At 40.5% G+C, this 19,802-nt stretch overlaps 1 protein-coding gene across 2 annotated transcripts in view; it reads right to left on the reverse strand.

Annotated features, from left to right (window-relative positions):
- The window catches only part of LOC126987756 (neuromedin-U receptor 2-like), a 182,961-nt gene that overhangs the window by 96,230 nt on the left and 66,929 nt on the right, over window positions 1–19,802 (reverse strand). For both annotated transcript variants that reach the window (XM_050845049.1, XM_050845048.1), the window contains exon 2: window positions 11,090–11,120. The gene's annotated coding sequence lies outside the window, so the exon portion shown is untranslated. The remainder of the gene's footprint in view (window positions 1–11,089; window positions 11,121–19,802) is intronic.

Genomic DNA, 19,802 nt, shown 5'->3' on the forward strand with positions numbered 1-19,802 from the left:
ATTTCCAGGTGAATGAGCTAAGACTAACGTGTTGCCCGTGCCCTCCAAGCAGGCAACCACACACACTCACGTAAGAGCCTCCCTCGGTGACGCCCTAAGATGACCCAAGGTGGCGGGCTGGGAAACACTCCAGAGAGGATCCAAGGAATTCAACAGACAGGACTCCGCCAGACCTCGGCACCAATACACTAAAACACACCCACCTCCCTGAACCCATCACCACTGAACCTCTCTCCCTGAACCCATCACCCAGGACCCATCTCCCCGGCACTCTAATCAAGGGGATGGCGGAGAGAGAGAGGCGTTTCTTCACCCAAGGGCGGCGGGGAGGTGAAGGCGGCGTCTTGGGGACATTTCCGTATTGGGTGTCGCTCGTAAAAGGATTATCGGGGTACGGGACATATTTTTTTTTTTATATATATGTGGGAATACTTTCTTTGATTAAACTCAGCCTTCCGTTTTTTATTTTTTTGACTTTTTTTCTTCCCTCCTCCCCTCCCCCTCCTCAACGACCTCCCGTCCCTTCCCATCTCCCATTCCCCCGTCATCCATTCCTTTTTCCCCCCTCCTCCCCTCCTACCTCCCGTCCCTTCCCGTATCCCATTCCCCCATCATCCATTCCTTTTCCCCCTCCTCCTCCCCTCCTACCTTCCGTCCTTCCCCTTTTCCTATCCCCCCATCCTCCCTTTCTTTTTTTTCCCCATTACCCCTTCCCTTTCGTCTCCCGTTCCTTCCCCTCTCCCATCCCCCATCCCCCCTCTTTTTTTTCTCCCCTCCGACCTCTATCCCTCCCATTCACCTTCCCTTTCCCATCCTTCCTCCCTTTTATCTTTTTGTCAGGAATTTTTTTTTTCAAGTTCTGGAAAATATGCGATGTACCCTAATACCTCACGTTCAATTTCCTTTTGCGGCAATAAAAATGACGGCAATTATCCTCCTCACAGAATTTATGGAGATATATTGCGCTGCATACATGGACAATTACTGGATTTGAACAACCGTTTGCAGTTAGGTATATTAATTATCAACGCATATATGGGATGATTTTTTTTTCAAGCACATAATAAACTGCTGAATATTGACTGCTGGGGCTCAAGAGAGTTTGGAAACGTATTTTAAACACTAGTTATTTTGAGTTCATATCGGCGCGTGGCTCCCCTCACGGTCCTGTTGTGAGAAGCGGACAGGTGACGGTTATAACAGGTAGTGCAATGTTGTGTGTTACCATGTAGCTGCCCTGTTCCTGTGACCTTGTCCGGCCATGATGACAACAACTGAACATTACAACACACTACGTCGTGCTACCTATTATTTATGTTATTAATAAGTTTCTATCTATAAGTTATTCTTTAGAGCCAAGTGTCAAAATATTGTATACCTGCTGGTCAGGAAAAATATATTTTAACCATTGCTTTTAGGTTTTAACCCGTCCGCTGCGATTGGCACGGATTCGGCTTTCACTGGTATCCTGGTAACATATAGTCCAGATCCTTCTCTGCCTCTGTGGTGGATAGTGGAGTGTTTCCCATGTGGTATTGGTATGCTGGGTATCCTCTCCCAAGGTGCAGGACTTTATACATTTTTCCTCACTGAATTGTAGCAGCCACTTTTTGTTCCATTCCTGTAGCTTGGCGATGTCTTCTTGTAGGAAATCCGCGGTCAAGGGGTTAAGGTTTGCGTCTATTTATGGTATATATGACCACTGACAGCCGAATGTACGCGGGCCGGCATCTACCTCGTGAGCAGTCCCATACTGGTTGAGGGCAACATGAGCAACATATCATCTGAATATTTCGTTCATGGCTGCATTTAACTTTCTAGCATCTCTAGTATAATCTCATCTGATGTTAGACGATATATATTTCTGAAGGTGTGGTTATTTCGACCTGTGGCCTTAAAAAAAGCGTCTCACACTCACATGGCTCAGCAGTAGACAATGCAAACTGATAACGAATACGGTCTATTTATGAGGGATATGATACACCCCAGACGTCACAGGATAATGGTGAGCAAGCACATTTAAGGCCCAGAAAACCCGCATCTTTTGAGTGACGCCGAGCGAAATAAAACGCTCAAGCAGATCCCTTTCCGTGTCTTCTTGTCCCTCCAGGAAGAGCTCAGCAAAGATTAAACTCCAGACGTCATAAGGGAAACTGTTTGCGGCGCGCCTCAAGGAGTTTTTGGGCCGCCGAGCCGCTGAGACGCGCGCTAACGACGCCGCGTGTGAGTCGCCGAGCTTTTGACCGTCAGCAGAGCGGCACCGGCAGCGGCGTCTGTAATCTCGAGCGGCAGGGAGCGCCATAATGATCTCTGTTTCCGAGCTGACGCCCCATTCTCTCCCTCTGCCTCGTCATCGTCCTCACTCTCTTTGTCAGTGTTCTCTTCCTCCTCATCCTCGTCGTTTTGTTGATCTTCTTCCTCTTCTGCCTCCTAAATTTCCTTTTTCTCGTTCTCCTTCACCAGTTTTCTTCCATTTATTTTTTATTTTTCCTCCTCCTCCTTCCTCCTTTTCCTGTTCCTCCTACTCATCATCGTTTTCTTCCTCCTCGTCATCATCATCGTTGTCTTCAAGTTCCTCTTCCAGTTTCTCCTCCTGCTCTTCAACCTCCTAATTCTCCTTCTCCTCCTCCTCCTACTCTGTCTTCAACTTTTCCTTCTTCTTTCTCTTCCTCTTTCTTCATCACCACTTCTTTTTTTCTCTTTTTTTCTCTTTTTTCTGTTTTTTCCTCCTCCTCCTCCTCGTTTTCGTTTTCGTTTTCCTTTTCCTCCTCCTCCTCCTCCTCCTCCTCCCCCTCTACCACCTCCACTTCCTCCTCCTCTTCCTCCAGCGAACGAGATTAAGGAGGCTGCACGGAGTCGGTAAACACACTCGAGGCTGAGCTCAAAAACTCATCTCAAGCCTCAAGAACACGAGAGATGATGTCGTTAAGAGGTGCTCATAAACAATAATAATAAGTCCACGGAAAAAAAAATTGTACCCTTCAGTAAAATAAAATAAAATGGTATTCTTCAGTAAAATAAAATAAATAAAATGGTATCCCTCAAAATAAAATAAATGAAATATATCCCTAGAAATAAAATAGTCTCCCTCAAAATAAAATAAATGAAATATACCCCTAAAAATAAAATAGTATCCCTCAATAAATAAAATAAAAGGATAAAAATAATAATAATAGAAATAAAATGAAAGTTAAAAGAAAAGTTAAAAAAGATAAAAGTTTAAAAATTAGTTTCCCTCAGTTCCACCATAACAAAAAAACAAGAGAAAACAGAAGAAAAAAAACACGTCACAACTTGTTATTCACATTCTCGTATGACACAGTATAGCGACGCATAAATGAATAATGCATAATCGTCTATCGTGTTTGTTTCATTCACAGGTTGAAAGCCAAAACACGGATTATACGGGACGGCAAATTATGAGAGGAAAATGCGGGCCCGTCAACAACAACGACAACAACAACAACAATAGCAGTAAGTGATCTCGTAAAGTTGCTCGCTTGGGGGGGGAGGGAGAGAGAAGAGGAGAGAAGAGAAGAAAGAGAAGAGAGAAGAGGAGAGGAAAGGAAAGATGAGGGGAAGGGAGAGGAGAGGAGAAAGGTGATAAAAATGAAAACTTAAAAAAAAGAAAAGGAAAGGAAAGATGATAAAAGAAGAGATGAGAAACAAGCGAGGAAGAAGAGGAAGAATAATGAGAAGATAGGATAAAGGAGACCACAGAAGAGGATAATAAAGGAACATAATAGCATAGACGAATTGAGAGGAGAGGAAAAACGAGGAGAGGAGAGGAGAGGAGAGGAGAGGAGAGGAGAGGTGACCGAGGCTACACACTTCACACAAACACGAACAAGGCTTTATATTCCAATCCTAGAGGGAGCGACGTTCTCTGACCTGCCGTGACTCTTGCATACTGAGAGAGGAGTGTGTGTGGGCGGCCGCGAGGAGGCAGCAACAGAGACAGCTGAGAGGAAAGGCTCGGCAAGGAGAGAGAGAGAGAGGGGGAGAGAGAGAGGAACGGGAAGAGGTGGGATTGAGCGAGGAGAGGTCAAGAGGTGGGGAGGAAAAACTAAGAGGAAAGAGGAAGGAAGGGGATTGACGAGATATGGGGAGAGAAAAGGGATAGAAAATGGGCTGGGAGAAGAAGAGGAATTGAGATGAGAGAGGAAAGAGGAAAAGAATGGAATAAATGAGATGATATGAGGAGGAAAAAAAGGAAAGGGAAATAGGCAAGAAAAAGGAAGAAGGAAGAAGAGAAACTAAGATACGATAGGAGTGAGTGAAAGAAGAAAATATTGGAACAAACAAAGAGATATAGGGAACGAAAAGTAGAAATAGGAACTGTGCGAGGCTAAGAAAGAAAGGAATTTGACGGAAGGAAGAAGATGATAAAATGAAATAAGAATGAGATGAAGGCGTATAAGTCCACAACCAACCAGTAGTGGATTCGGAAAGCTGCTGACCCGAACTGCAATAAAAAAAGTAATATAAACAATAAATACATCGTGGGTTAGACAATATTAAGGTTATGAAAAAAGGTTATGAGGGAACACACGAGATATATGGAGAGAGAGAAGAGGAGAAAAAAAGGAAACTGGGGTGAGGAGAGATCGATAGAAGGAAAAAGGAAGAGAAATGAGGAAGTGTGAGATGTGAGTGAGAGGAGAGAGAAAGAGGGAATAAAGGAGAGGAGAAAAGAAGGAAAAGGAACAAGAGAGAAACAGGAGAACAGTAAGATTAGAAAAGAGGGACAGGAAGGGAAGAAAAAATAAAGGATGAAGGGAAGGAGGAGACGGAAAGAAGAGAGGAAAGAGAGAAAGAAGGAATAGACGAGAAGGAAAAAAGGGAGGAAGGGGAATAAGAAACAGGAGTAAGGGAAGATTAGGAAGGGATGAGAAGGGAAGGGAAGGGAGAGGATGAGAAGGGAAGGGAATGAAAGGGGAAACAAGATATGAAGGGACGGAAAGAGGGCAGGGAGAGAGATCGGAAATGAAGTGAAGGGAAGGGAAGGGAAGGGAGATTGACTGTGAAGGGAGATAAACAAATGTCAGGGGAGAGAAAGAAGGGTCGGGGAGAGGGGAGAGGGATGGGGAGAGAAGGGTCGGGAAGAGGGTAGAGGGAAGGAGTGAGGGGAGAGGAGAGGGGTGAAGGTTGGAGGTGAGGGGAGAGATGAGATTACTAACTGAGGGATGCTGGGAGAGGAGTGACCCACATATAAGTCTAGGTTAAAAAGTAGTTTTAAAAGATGATTACTATACGCGATGATATGATTGGGACTTAGTGGTGACATAGCTTTGACTTGATTAATTTTTCTAAGTCTTCGTGTCAGTGTAAACTAATAAGTAGTTTTAAAAGAAGATACTTATATACGCAATGAGATGATGAAGACCTTACTTGTGACATAGATTTGACGATAAATTTCCGTAATCTTCGTATAAATATATCTGTACATTTTTCTTCATGAATTTTCTAGAACAATATATATCTTGATTAATACCGAATAGTGCAAATTTTTATCTTAACGTTTATACCAATGACCGATGAAAATTAAATTAAAGAAAATGATATAAAAAAAAGAACTTTCAATAAAACGAACAACAATTTTCCTTCGCTTGCAAAAATATATATAAAAAACAAGAATATAAAAATACAAACTATCTCGTAAATTAAATATATATTGGAGAAAACACCAATATTTTCCATCACTTCTGAAAATCTGTAATCCAGTAAGTCCTGCCAATATTGAATTCAGAAAACTGCTCACCGGACTGCACTAATAAACTAAAAATATAAACACTAAATACATACATCACGGGTTAGACGATATCAAGTTTACGTAAAAGGTGAATGACTTGAATTTTTGGTCATCTACGTAATAACTCCCTTAGTGTGCCGACTCCGGGCCACGACAGCCTACCGACTTGGGGTATACGAGGTCTTGGGTGTGAAATGTTGATATGGGAGGGTCGCACATCGTCGGAAAGAGGTCTGGAAACGATCGCGGGATGCTAATTCGGCACAGTATGAAGGGGGCCAAAAAGTCGCTGGGTTGTCGTGGACCAGAGTCGGCGCAGTGTGTCGGATCAACTGGTGAGAAGGTAAAACGAATGAATATCGTTAAGGTAAAAGTTGAACAAGAGATGAAGAAAAGCAAAACATGAATCAGGTTTTATATTCGAATCCTATACTTCTATTTTCTCATTATCTATTACCTGTTGAAGAAAAGTGAAAGAAATGAAAGACGTCGATCAAGAGTAATAGAAGTGAAATATATAAGACGAGGACATAAAACTATACAAATGGGATAAAAGAAAAATAAGTTGGAAGAATTGAATACGAGATGAAGAAACGCATATAAAAAAATGAACAAAGAATGGAAGGAAGAACAAAGAACGGAAACGAAAATAACAGAAAAAAATAAATGAGAAAATAGAAATAGGAGAGAAAATAGGAGTTAGAGATTAAACAAAAGATGAAGAAAAGAACAAAAAATGAAACAACAATGGAAAGAAGAGCAAAGAAAGGAAACGAAAGCAACAGAAGGAAATAAAAGAGACGAATACAAATAATAAACAAAACAAAACAAAAGGTAAAAAAAAATGGAAGGAAGAGTTAAGCATAGAAAAAAAAATATAGACGAATGTAAGAGATAAAAAAAGGAAAGGTCACAAAAATGGAAAGAAGAACAAGAAAGGAGGCAAAAATAACTAATAACAGACCAAAATAAATGAGACAAATATAAATGATGAAACAAATAATGGGAAGGTTACAAAAAAAGGAAAACGAAAATAACAGAAGAATATTAATGAGATGAATGAAAATGATTAAAAAGAAAAACACTTGACTGAAGACGAAAGAGAAAAAAATAAAAATAAAACATTGAAGTCAGGAACCCACACTTGACTAAAATTTCAGGAAGCAACACATCAAGAAATACTTATTCCCTTTCAATATATATGTTTTTGTTCCTTTATTTGACTCGGTACGGAACATATGTCTTTTCCTCTGACAGTTGAGAGAAAAAATGATAACCTTTGTAGACGTTATAACAGATTTTTTCCTTTTATAATGTAGGTGGATGGAGGAGGAGGAGGAGGAGGAGGAGGAGGAGGATACTAAGAAGAAAACAGACGAAAGGGAAGTGGAGAAGTAGAAAAGAGAATGGAGGAGAAAGAGAATAAGAAATGATAAAGCTAATAAAAAAAAGCAAAGGCAGAAAGATTAAAGGAAGGTAAGAAAATGAAATGGAAGAAGAAGAAGAAAAAGAAAAAGACGAAGACGAAGACGAAGACGAAGAAGAAGAAGAAGAAGAAGGAAGAGGCCGTGTCATCTATCGGTTATTATTAAACATGCTTTCAAACTCTTTATTATGCCCACCACCACCACCATCACCACCACCACCACCATCACCATCACCACCACCACACAAACGAAGTATCCTATTAAAGTGAATCTCCGTGATATATATGTCTCGTTAGCAGGTAAGTTTGCCGCCATAATCACCTTCGTTTACATGTGATTACGCCGGGAAGGTGCATTAACATCATCCCAGTCACCGGAACGACCACGAAGACAGTGTAGTCAACGCAAAAGTCGAAAGTGTAACCAACCTTTAAAATTAGTAAAGAAAAATGACTGTACCTGTTTGTACCTTCACCAAAACAAGGGATACTATAATAAACTACACTCATACGTCCACCCAGGTGTTATTAAGTTTATATACGCGTCACACTTACCCAGCAAAGTGGTGTTATCATAATCACTACTAACAATGACAACAACAACAGGAACAACAACAGGACTAACAATAATACCAGCAAGGACAAGACCTTCACCACCACTCTCAGCACTAAGATCACCACCAATATGATAACCACCACCACTAAAAACAACACCTTCACCACCACAAACACCACCACCACTATGATCATCACCACTCCTAATATCACCACTATTGCTACCATCATCACCAATACGACTCCCATTCTTATCACCACCACCACCACTATGATCATCACCACTCCTAATACCACCACTATTGCTACCATCATCACCAATACGACTCCCATCCTTTTCAACACCACCACCACTATGATCATCACCACTCCTAATATCACCACTATTGCTACCATCATCACCAATACGACTCCCATTCTTATCACCACCACCACCACCACCACAACAACCATCACCACCACCACCACTCCAAACACAACCATTATTCGTACCCTTTATCCCATCACCACTGCGACCCTCATCATCACTCACCATCCCAGTAATCACCACCACCACCACCACCACCACCACCAGTGACGTCAGCATCATCATCATAACCAGCAGTAGCGAAACGACACACAAACTTTATCGCCACTAAGGCCAACGACAACACCAATACCACCACCACCACCACCACAAACAACAACAACTTCACTGATGTCACTCCAGGCATCTACGTTCCTCATAAGTTCAGGATGAAGCGGAATCACCCCAAAAATGTCACCTTTATCACTACGACAATCTCGGCTTATCATGAATAGCACTGAGGTCTTTTTCCCTATATTATCTCTTCCCTTTTCACTGTACCTTCATATTTTTTCTCCCTTTCCTATTTCGTCTCTTCCCTCACTTGCATGTTTTCGTAAATTTGTTTCGTTTTCACTTTTTTTTGTCATATTTTCTTTTTTGTCATTTTTAGATTTCTTTCTTTCATATTTCTTTTTTTTTTTACTCTTTTCTTCTTCTTGTCTCAATTTTTCATTCCCATTCCAGCATTTTTTCTGCCATTTGTTGATTAGTTTTTTTTTTCCATATTTGATTTCCTCATTTTTTTGTATCCTATTTTCCCTTGCTAGTTTATCTTCGTCATTTTGTTTTCTTTTCTTCTCGCTCTTTTTTTTGTTTTATCTATCTATATTTTGTTATTTTTGGATTTCTTTTTTCCATATTAGATTTTTTCGTCCTTTTTTCCCTTTTCTCCTCTCCCCTTTTCTTTGCTATTTTTGCCCTCTATTCCTTTTTCTCATCTTTTTATTCTTTTTTTTCCTCATTCCTCTTTTTCCAGCCAGTCTTTCGTCATTTTTTTCCTTTTTTTTCTTTTCTTGTTTCTAATTTTTTTCATCCTTTTTCTTTTTTTCCTCTCCCCTTTTCCTTGCTATTTTTGCCTTCTATTCCTTTTCCTTATCTTTCTATCCTTTTTTCCTCATTCTCTCCTCTTTTTCCAACCTGTCTTCCGTGATTTTTTATTCCTTTCTTTTCTTTCTCCTTTTTTCTTTTCTTTTTTCTCTTGTTTATCTTTTTTTTTCATCCTTTTTCTCTATTTCCTCTCCCCTTTTCCTTGCTATTTTTGCCTTTTATTCCATTTTTTTGTCTTTTTATCCTTTTTTTCTCATTCTCTCCTTTTTTTCCAGCCTGTATTCCGTCATTTTTTATTCCTTTCTTTCCTTTCTCCTTTTTTTTCTCTTCTTGTTTCTTATCTTTTTTTTTCCCCATTTCCCATTTCCTTTTTTCCCGTCCTTTCCGATTCCTTCCTTCCCTATTTTCCTTATTACTCTTTTCCTTCTTATTTCCATTTTTATATATGTTTCTTATTTCGACTGACTTTCCTCTTTTCTCTTCATATTTCCTCTTCTATTTCACACGTTTCAGTCTGATTTCGATTCATATTTCTTCTCTGACCTCATACATATTTTCTCTATTTCCCTTCATTTCTCCTCTTCATCAAAATTCAAAGTAGTGTCGATTTTGTATTGCACTCTTTCTTCTATTCTTTCCATTTCCTATCTTCCTCTCTCACTTCCTTCTCCATCTTCATTTCTTTCCTTGTCCAATCTTCCTCCATTCGCTTGGCTTCCATTGGCTTTGTTTTCTTCTTATTTACTTCATTTTTTTGTCTTCATCCTTATTCTTTTCCTCTTTTACTGCATTCTTTCGTATTGCTTTCTTTGCTCATGCATTTTATATTTTCTCTGCATTTTATCCCCTTCAAAAACTTTTCCTCTTTCGATTCCTGACTTTCTTTCTTTCTTTACTTTCTTCCTTTAAACTCTAACTATTCCTCTCGTTAGTGTTCAATCTTCTCTCTTGTTCTCCCCTCCATTCGTTCTTTCTTTCCCTTCATTTTCGTTTCCATATCCAATTTTTCCTCCTCGATTTTTTTAAACTCTCCCACAATTCCATCTTCTCTTCAATTTCTTATAATTTGTGCCGCTTCTCTCTCGTTTCTTTCCTTCCCTTCCCTTCCCTTCCCTTCCCTTCCCTTCCCTTCCCTTTCCTATTTCACGCCCGGCTTCCTTTACCACCTTCATCCCTTCCTCTGTCAATCACTTTTTATTAGTCCTCCAATTTTCCGTCCAGTTTTTCTCTTTTTCTTCTTTTTTTTATTTATATGTTCTCTCTCTTTCCTCTTGTCCCTGAATTTTACAGGCTCAGGTGTGCCCAAGTTCAGCCTCGTTTGAGCTTTTTCATTTTTTCCTTTTCCTTGTCGCATTTCAATTCCTCTTTTCTTAGTTGGGATTTTTCGTTTTCTTGGTTCTGTTCTTTTTGTTTCTTCTCTCTCGTTCTTTCTTTCCGTCCTGCTCTCCTTCTTTTCTTCGTTTTATCTCCTCCATTCCTTCGTTATCCTCGCTGTGTTTCAATTCCTCTTCTCTTAGTTGGGATTCTTCGTTTTTCTCCATCTGTTCTTTTTATTTTCTCATTCTTTCTTTCCGTTCAGCTTTCTCCTTTTTTTCTTTTTAAACTAATCTCCTCCGGGTCCCCTTCTGGTTAATCTATGTCTTCTTCGTTTCCTCCTCCTCCTCCCTCTCCTTCTTCTGCTTCTACCCTTCCTTCTCCTCCGCCTCTGTCTCCTTCTCCATCAGCCTCCGCCAATGTCACGCCTCACGCTTCTCACTAACCTCATCCAAAGACTTGTTCTGCTCCGACGCTTCCTCGTCACACTTGTATGCATATCTCTATCTCCACCACCACCACCACCTTCCCGCCCACCACCACCATCACCTTCACCTACCATCCCGCTACTGCAACAACAACACTGCCTTTAAAGTAGCTGTGGGCGACTCCTACTAAGCTCACACAAACGCATGCATATACTTACCGACTGACTCCCTCCCCTTGGCGAACCACACCTGTAAAGAAAGTAATTGTTAAAAGTATGAAAAGTATCTCTTGTTATCCTCACCTATATACAAATGCTGCACAAGCCTTGCTCAAACAGCTCTCCGCGCCTAATAAAAGGATACACTGATGCCTTGAATGCCTGATGACTTGAATAAAGAGGCATGGATGAATGGATAGAGAGAAAGATTGACACATAAGTAGACACATAGATGGATATATACACGTGAATAACAACTGATTGCCTTCACATCAGTTGAATCGTCCTCACTGAGTACAACAGGATAGTTCAGTGCAGTGGGCAGGAATGTCGGGAGGGAGCACAGAGAACTGAATCGACATGAGGATTAACAATGACAATGGATTGGTCTGCTGCACACAACATTGGGGAGAAATGAAATACGGCAGCCCAACACCGAAGACTTACGAGGACATTACTTAGCGGTGCTTGATTCACGGAGTTTATGGTTCGTGGATTATTTACCCTGGAGCCTAGAAGGAATGTGGCACACCTTACAAGGCATCAGACGTAGCACAAGAGATTACAGGTGAATGGACAGCGTGTATAAGGGACTAGGGCACGAGAGAGGGTCAGGGCGCTAGGTATGAAGCCCGGGGTGTTGGAGAGGTGGCACTAGACTTGGATAATAGGTATGGATGAAGTCACTGGACGGAGAAGACTGAATAGAAGAAGCAGTGCAAGGGACGGAGTGCGCGGGGGAAGTATAACCTGAAGCAACAAAAACAATTAGAGGGGAAGATATATGAGACGATGAAGAGATAAAAGAATAACTCATTAAATCTGACCCAAAGCAAAAGACAAAATGTGAAACGGATAAAGAAAATAAAGATGAGGATAGAATAATAAATAAATGAATAAATATATAACTAGAGATAAAATAAAGAGAACAAGGATGACAAAGCTGGCGTGAAATAGAGATGACCACGATCATAATCAACAACACTTTTAAAACGAGTCACCAAGAGCTAGAGTCAATTATTAAAGCACATTGCCCTCGTCATCTCGTACCCACGGCAATATTAATCCCATTGTTGAAGGGAAAGAAAGTGGCAGAAAAATATTACCACTGAACGAAAAAATAAAGACTGATTAAGGTTTCGCTAAAGACCATAATCATAAATTTCGGTCGATTGCTATATTCTTTTTTAACGTGGGCAGCGAAAGAGGTAGGGGACATTGACCTAGCATAGTTAATCAACGTGGCAGGTGTCTGTGAGATAGATGGGATTCAGGTAAAAGAGGAGACACAGGAAACGAGAAAGAAAAAAAAGAAAAAAAAGAAACGCTAGCCAGGAAATGAAGAAAAAAAAAATGGTTTAAAAACTGCACTTGGTATTAGTATAAAACGGACAGACAGAGAGATGATAGATAGATAGATGGATAGATAGACAGAGACGGAGAAAGAGAGAGAGATAACCAGTAACCAAGTGTGATCCATAAGACATCCTTAACCCTTGACTAACCTTGACAATTCCACGAGAAACGACACACACACACAAAAAACCTGACTAAAGAAACAGACTAATACAGATAAAAAAAAAGAGAAAGAGAGATAACCAGTAACCTCGCGTGATAGAGATCTCCTACACCTGTGACTGACCTTGCTGACTCCACCGCCTTCCTTAATTACAACTCTATGTCTTGCTCAGTGTGCTGCGTGAGACAATGGCGAGGGGGACTAAATGAACAGGGTCAAGTGTGTTGCGTGAGACGGGGACGTGAGTGGCAGAGGGAACGTGTGCACAGTGTTGGCGAGTGTGTGTGTGTGTGTGTGTGTGTGTGTGTGTGTGTGTGTGTGTGTGTGTGTGTGTGTGTGTGTGTGTGTGTGTGTGTGTGTGTGTGTTTGTTATATTCTTACACTTTATTATTAAACGTTTGGGATTCTTATATTGTTACGAACGTTTTTCAAGGTCAGAGAGGAGTTATATGTCGGGTGGTCAATAGTGCTATTCCAGTTCACGGCACAGAGGCCTTCCCAAAACTACGGCCAAGCTCAGAAACCCCCCAGTATTATCAAACGTTTGGGGTCTTGTTACGAACGTTTTTCAAGGCAGAATGGAACTACGTATAGGGTGGTCAATAGTGTTTTTCCTGTTCACGCCGCAGAAGCCTTGCAAAACTACCGCCAGGCTCAGGAAACCACCCACGGAAACACCGACAACTTCTGCGAGAGCTTTTTTGAAATAGATGAACTAAGAGTTGGAAGAGTTTAATAATATGGATCTTAAACATTTCGGCGCCCACGTAAACACATTTGACAAGGCTTTCGTAGGAGTTATGGGGTGCGGATTTCCATTGGGGGGTAGTTCTATGACCCTGGTGGTAGTGTGACATAAGGCTCTGTAGTATCAACGCGAAACGAACACTCATGGAAACTCGGCTATCTCCTTTGTGACCTTTGGAAATACTAGTTGATATGAGAGGCGGAGGAAGCGTTTTAGAATACTGACCTATATGACAAAGGAATCGATGTGAATATGCATGAATAATTACTTGAATGCTAATGGTAATGTGTCAATAAAAGGATAATTAGTTACATGACAGTAAGCAATTACTAATGAAGCCTTTAACGTTGATGTGCACTGCCATAAATAATTAGGCGAGAATTGCATAAATAAAAGAGAAAGTTAATTAGATAGATAGATAGATAGATAGATAGTTAGAGAGAGAGAGAGAGAGAGAGAGAGAGAGAGAGAGAGAGAGAGAGAGAGAGAGAGAGAGAGAGAGAGAGAGAGAGAGAGAGAGAGAGAGAGAGAGAGAGAGAGAGAGAGAGAGAGAGAGAGAGAGAGAGAGAGAGAGAGAGAGAGAGAGAGAGAGAGAGAGAGAGAGAGAGAGAGAGAGAGAGAGAGAGAGAGAGAGAGAGAGAGAGAGAGAGAGAGAGAGAGAGAGAGACAGTGCTTTAGGGTTTGCAGTAGGCGTGATATTGCAAAACTCTGTTCCCCCACAATAATGCAATATTAATTTGTACACGTTGGTGATTTTGATGCGAGAGGGATGTGAGTTGAATGACCTGTTTTTTCACTGACTGACTTGCCTCCGGTACCGTCTATGAAAGCAATCTGACGCACGTGCTCAATGCGAAGGAAAAAAAGGAAAATAAGAAACGAAACTAACATAACGGTGATAATGTATTGGGAAGGAATTTTGTTTTGAGTGTATTGGGAAGGAATTTTGTTTTGAGTGTATTGGGAAGGAATTTTGTTTTGAGTGTATTGGGAAGGAATTTTGTTTTGAGTGATTCACATTGTGTTACCATACTAAAAAGTGTTATCAGCGGCTTCTGAGAGGTATATTATGAGTGTTTTTAAGTGTTTTGGACAGAAATACGCTTTAGGAATAGAGATAATCTAAATATATAACGCTTTGAATACTCGAGCGAAGAATTTTCCAATAACATCAATAGGGATAAAAAAAACATCAATCGGATCAAAACGGATTTCCTTCCTCTATTCACGGTCGTAAAATAGAGAAAAAAGGGGATAGGATTAATCTATTACTCTTTTTTTGTTACTTGAATCAATGGGGACTATTTGCCGACCAGTTGAAAATATAAAATAAAATAAATGTTTAAAATATAATGAGCACGTTGGTTAATATCAGTATGTATGTATCAGTTTAGTATATGAAAGGGAATGCCAAACTGCTTTATCGACGACAAGAACACAAAATTACAACAGAACCAAAGAGACACAGGAGGACAAGTGTTACGGCATCGCAGCAACATTTATTCCTCGCTGTCAAAACTTGCGGGATATTGAACGGACGCAGCGAACGTAACTCCGACGATATTGAAAGCGTGACAGAGGGCGAGCGGGGAGGGTGTGAGGCTGCCGGGAAAGCTGAGTTACACGGAGTCAGCGAATGTGAACGGGCTCGGTGATGTAATGTATGCGAGCTGATGAATAAAAGAAAACCGTACGTGGGAGGGTCAAAAAGAGCAATATATCAAACCTCAGTGACATGAATGTTGCATTATACGTCCCGAACTTCAGGTAAAATACAAAACCAGACATAGAAGGGTAAAAAAGTGATATATCAAGCCTCTGTGAGATGGAAATTACTGTAAACGCTTCTAACTCGAACAAACGATAATACAAAACAAAAGAGGGTGAAAAAATGAGTTATGCCAAACCCCGGTGACGTGAAAACTGCATTATACGCCTCAACTCAAGCGAACTATAAAGCCAAATGTAGGAGGGTGAAAAATTATTAATATATCGCATCCAGGTGGCATGAATGTTGCACTGGATGTCTCTAACTCGACCAAAATATAAAACCAAACGTAAGAGGGTGAATAGATTAATATTCTGAAGCCCAGTTACATGGAAATTGTATTATACGTTCCTAACTTTAGGCAAACTTAGATAGATTGGTATAAATAGACAATGAAAAACGTTACTTAAATTGACAGACAATGAAAAAACGTTTACTTAAATAGACAGACAATGAAAAACGTTTACTTAAATACAGACAATGAAAAAACGTTTACTTAAATAGACAGACAATGAAAAACGTTTACTTAAATACAGACAATGAAAAAATGTTTACTTAAATAGACAGAAATGAAAAAAAAACCGTTTGCCTAAATAGACAGAAATGAAAAAACCGTTTGCTAAAATAGACAAGTGGAAATGAAAAAAAAATCACAGCCCTGTTATAGTGATTGGAAGAAATATCACTGTTCTGTTATGATGATTGGAAGCAAAACTCACTGTACTGATATAATGATTGCAAGAAAAAAATCACTGTGTTCTGTTATAGTGCAAGTCTGACCTTTTCGTCTGATATTTTTACTCCTGCAAGTGACGCACGAGACGAAGCGATAACCGAATCCCTAAAATGGGGAACACAGTTTAAAAAAAGCGCTGGAAAATACATGGCATAGAAAAACGCGAGTGAGAATAAAATGGTTAGGGAGGGTGAGTGAAAATACATGGACGGCGGAAACGAAAAAAAGTAAAGGAAAACAACTTGACAAACAAAAAAATAAGTAGAGAAAATCTAAAACAAAACAGACAAACGAAAATAAACGCCTGAATATAAACTGCACGATAAAAAATGGAAAAAGGAAAAAATCTACAAAAAGATAAAAAAAACAATAGTTGAGAATTTGTACTTACTCTTTTTGCTTATGGCTTCGCTACAACATTAACCCATCCGCTGCGATTGGCACGGATTTCGCCTTCACTGGTAGCCTGTTTAAATACACTCCCAGGTCTTTCTCTGCCTCTGTGGTGGATAGTGGAGTGTTTCCCATGTGGTACTGGTGTGCTGGGTATCCCCTCCCAAGGTGCAGGACTTTACATTTTTCTTAATTGAATTGTAGCAGCCACTTTTTGTTCCATTCCTGTAGCTTGGTGATGTCTTCTTGTAGGAAATCCGCAGTCAAGGGGTTAAATTTTTATCCCTCGCTGTCATAACTTACGGGGTATTGAACGGCCGCAGCGAACGAAACTGCGATATTGAAAGCGTGACAGAGGGAGGTCGGGGAGAGTGTGTGTGAGGCGGCCGGGGAAGCTGAGTTAAGCCCCGTTCACATTGTGCCGACTCTGGTCCACGACAACCCAGCAACTTTTAGGTCCCCTTCACCCTGTGGCGACTCAGCATCAGGTAATCGTTTCTAGTTCTCTCTCTGACCATGTGCAACCTTTTCACATCAACATTTCACACCAAAGACCTTGTGTACCATGAGTAGCTGGGTAGTCGTGGCCCAGATTCGGCACAGTGTAAACGGGTCTTTACACAGAGGTGTAAAATGCATTAGGAAAAAGGAGCGTTCGGGGACCACAGACCTTCGCCAAAGACAGACTATTCCCACAGCACAGTCACTCCTACATCACCAGTCACAGCCACGCACCGATGCCAGATTATCGTACTCAGAGCCTCGTACTTACCGGTTTCTGAACCATAACTATTTTTTTTTTACAGCAAAGGAGACAGTTCAAGGGCGTAAGGAAAAATATTGCCGGATAACATCTGGAATTAACCATTTTAACGATAACTATACATGAAGGCAATTATCGGGGCCGGGGAGGCAGTTTTTGCGTCGGAAATTGGCAAACATGGGAGACCGAATACGATAGTCTGGCAACGTTGCAGCTACGATACCCACCAGCACCAGTTATTTCCACGGTCACAGTTATTTTCACATCACCAGTTCTGCTGATAAAAAAAAACTAGGAAAAAACCCCACTTATTGCAATTGTCTGACCCGCCCCCCCTTTCAGACTCCCCTCCTCCTCCCCCCCACCCCGGGTACCCTCTGGAAACACTTATTCTGGCTCTCCCAAATCCCAGTCTTTTTTTTTTTTTTTTTTGACATAGTCGCTCAAAGCCATTAATTCATTCAGTTTTTATAATTTTTTCTTCCTTCACTCACTAGTTTTTTTTTTTACTCGGACTTTTACCATCATTTTCATCCTATCATTTCCTTTCCTTTCCTTCCACTAAGTTTCATAATAAAAAGCTGAACATGCATTTTTTTTTGCAATAACTGAAGACACGAGAAGCTATAGCGTATGCTCCTAACTTTACTTACTAACAGACAGACAAACAAACAGCCAGACAATCAAACAGACAGATAAACATTCTTAGCCTGGAATTGCGGATAAGGTGAGATACGTTCTGCTTCCCCAATAAAAATACACTCCCTAACTTTACTAACTTTACTTGCTAACAGACAGACAAGCAAACAGCCAGACAATCAAACAGACGGATAAACATTCTTAGCCTCGAATTGCGGATAAGGTGAGATACGTTCTGCTTCTCCAACAAAAATACACTCCTAGGCAGACAATCAAACAGACAGATAAACATTCTTCGCCTCGAATTGCGGGTAAAGTGAGAATCGCTCCGCTTGTCCAACAAAAATACCCTCCCTTTGTATGTAACAATCCGAGGCGTGGGAATCCGGTTCGGTATTTTCAGACGCCTCCACCTTTCATGTCAACAATTTCCAAAGGTCAAAAAAGAGGTTAATCGGGTTTTCATGAGTGTCTTTCTACATTCATGGTACAGAAGAAGGGTCAGACTACCACCAGCGTCATAAAAGTATCTCTGGAAACGCCCGAAACTCCTACGAATGATTAATGTGAGTGTGTCAGCGGCAAAGCGTTTGAGAATATTGTCCCTAGTCTGACGAGCTCCCACGTCAAACAAATATACCGCACCTAACACATAATCTCCTTCTCCTTACCAACAAACAGCTTAAAGAAGAATAACAAATCATATAAAGAAAGTTGAATTAATGGCAAACAAAAGAGCAACCGATAACATAGTAGCGAAAAAGCAACGAAGAACAAATGGCATGAAACAACAACAACAACCCAAACAACTTGAACTATATGACAGATGAGGAGGGAACGAAGGACCCGGCAATCACTCACCCCCCGCTGAACCACCACCTCTCGCAGGAGCCCCTAACTCCCTCTCTCTCTGTGTGTTGTGTACGTTATGAGTGAAGTTAGGCAGTTAGAGGGACATTGTGCGTGTGCGTGTGTGTGTGTGTGTGTGTGTGTGTACGATAGATAGATAGATATAGATACATACAGACAGAGAGCAGACAGACTTCCAGGGTCAAGGGAGGATCAGTCAGTGCTTGAAGGAGTGACGTCAAAGGGAGAGAGTGAAATCCAGTTTGTTTTCTATCTTTCTTTCTTTCTGGCATATAAAGAAAAAAAACAGGCAAGAAAAGATGAGATATCGCTATTCGGGTGTTATGTGTGTAAATATCCTCGTGTGGTCTTATCGGTAAAATGTTCTGGTTTTATGAGTGGAAATATCTTCGTGTGGTCTTATCAGTAAAATATTCAGGTTTTAAATGTGTGAAAATATCTTCGTGTAGTCTTTTCAGTGAGATATTCAAGTTTTAAATGTGTGAAAATATCTTCGGGGAAATTTAACTTCAAACTCTCACTCAATCTCAGTAACGCGCAGGATTCCCGGATTGATCGTCGAAGTAATGTGAAAACGAACGCTAGAAACACGAGACAAAGCGTGCGGCGGCGTAGTGAGTCTTTCCGTGAGGTGCGTCATTTCCGCCTCTAATCATCGCTACTTTTGATGCAGCCACGATAATGAGCTCATCAAAATGCGTGGCGCTCCAAATTAGTGTCAAAGTTGTTCACAGCCGCGGGGAAAACAAATTGCTCTGAGGATGAGCTTTTTTTTTAAATTTCCACTTGTTTTCATTGTGACATCTAAACAACAAATGGAAATCAAATCAACGTCAATCAAAGTTCTACACAACCGCGGAGAAATCAAGTTGCTCAGAATAAGATAAATATGTACATGACGAAACATTATTTTTTCTTTTTACGTAGTTCTACTTTTTCAATGCTACGCCTAAACAAATCTGAACAAAATTAGTCTGGATCAAACTTCTCAACCACGCAGAAAACATGTTACTGAAAATAAGAAAAATATTGATATACGTACATGGATAAGCTTCTTTTTTCTTTACTTATTTCGACTTCTTTACATTGCTACATCAAAACAACAAAGGGAAACAAAATCAGTGTCAATTAAAGTTCGACACAACCGCGGAGAAAACAAGTGAATGAGGATTAGACATGATGGTTTTCTTTTTTTTACTTTCCACTCTTTCTTTCAGTGCCACAACTAAACAACAAATGAAAACAAAATCAATGTCAATTAAAGTTCTTCCCAACCA

Source organism: Eriocheir sinensis, chromosome 66, assembly GCF_024679095.1.
Source record: "Eriocheir sinensis breed Jianghai 21 chromosome 66, ASM2467909v1, whole genome shotgun sequence".
Taxonomy (NCBI): Eukaryota; Metazoa; Arthropoda; class Malacostraca; order Decapoda; family Varunidae; genus Eriocheir; species Eriocheir sinensis.